The following is a 1,393-nucleotide window of genomic DNA, read 5'->3' on the forward strand; positions in this document are numbered from 1 at the left end:
CCCGCACCCCTGGCGTGCGGTACAGTATCGCAGTTCCTGAACTCGCGCCACGATGATACTTACTCGCTTTAGTTTTTTATGGCTACTAAATAGTGTTTTGAAACCATTTCGTTGTATGGGCAACCTTTTCCGGCCCGATCAAACGTCCTGCAACGTCCTGAATTTCCCAATTACCATCAGGCGACAGTACCAGCGTTACTTCTTGTTAATTATTATCACAGTTAAAAACGGTAAAGTTCTTATTTTGTGAATCAGGGTGACTTGAAATTACATACCAACGGTGGAACACCACTACCGTGCGGGTGTTCAGTTATTCACCGGGGTGTCGCGCAGTTCGCGGAGTGTTTAGGGGCGGGGTCCGGTCGGTGGGGCTTATCTCATCAGTGTCCCTGAGCTTCGCGTCGGCGTGCTAGGGCGGCGTTACTGACCGCAGCTCGGGGTGCTTGTCGAGGGCACGCGGAAGTGTCCGCTGCGGGACACGAGTGTTTATGCGTACACAGTGCAAACCAAAACGAAATAACATTTTTGTTGTTAGAGGGTTTCTTTTGCACCCTGCAATTTATTTCTCGATGCGGCTATTTTCATTTATTTTTTTACATATTTCGCCCTGAGCACGGTTTGCGTTTGTTGTGCTTTCTCCGCTGATGTGCTTACTGAGCGGGAAGAAAGAAAGAGAGAAGGGGAAGGAAAAGACAAATCGCGGGATCGTCGCTCTTTCTCCTCCATTTCTCTCGTGCAATGCGTCTCTCTTTCTCTCAGTGTGTCTCTCTTCCTCTAGTGCGCTCTTGAAGGTAACGGCAGGGACTGCCGCCAGAAGCCATGAAAATGTCCGCCCTGGCAGTATGTGCGTAGCGTCTTGCAGCCGCGGCATCGCATAGGCCAGGCACTACACTGTCAACTTAAAAAAAATAGTCATAAGAATTTCAGTGACACTTGTATTTAAAAACAATATTAACCAATTATTAAAGTTTGAAACTGAGAACAGCAACATTTGTGAACCTTTTGTGCTGTTATCTCTTAGGACTAGTAAAATACGACCACACGTTTTATGGGATTTGAAAATGATTAATTTTATTTTCATTCCGATGCTGTCCCTCAAGTTCTTTTCTTTCCTTTTTCACCTTTTTTGCCGAGTAATATGATTATGATGGGCTCGGGTCGGCCACAATGGCGCGCGCGGGTGTTGATGTTCATGCGTAGGCTGGGGGGTGGGCGTGGTGCGGTGCGGCTCCGGCTCCACGGTGTGATGGTGCGGCCGTTGTTGCGCGCGGCTAAGGCGTTCCGCCCCGCACCCACCGCACCCCACCCCACCTCGACAAGGCGTATTCACAGCTAACAGCGCGAAGAACGCCATGCGTCGACGGAGTATACGTCAGACCCACTTCAAACACAA

At 49.3% G+C, this 1,393-nt stretch overlaps 1 protein-coding gene across 1 annotated transcript in view; it reads right to left on the bottom strand.

Annotated features, from left to right (window-relative positions):
* Positions 1 to 567: 567 nt before the first annotated feature.
* The window catches only part of LOC113217373 (glycoprotein-N-acetylgalactosamine 3-beta-galactosyltransferase 1-like), a 4,047-nt gene continuing 3,221 nt past the window's right edge, over positions 568 to 1,393 (bottom strand). Inside the window, exon 10 of the transcript XR_003304069.2 lies at positions 568 to 898. The gene's annotated coding sequence lies outside the window, so the exon portion shown is untranslated. The remainder of the gene's footprint in view (positions 899 to 1,393) is intronic.

This window comes from Frankliniella occidentalis, unplaced genomic scaffold (assembly GCF_000697945.3).
Source record: "Frankliniella occidentalis isolate FOCC.00 unplaced genomic scaffold, Focc_3.1 Scaffold95, whole genome shotgun sequence".
NCBI classification, from domain to species: Eukaryota; Metazoa; Arthropoda; class Insecta; order Thysanoptera; family Thripidae; genus Frankliniella; species Frankliniella occidentalis.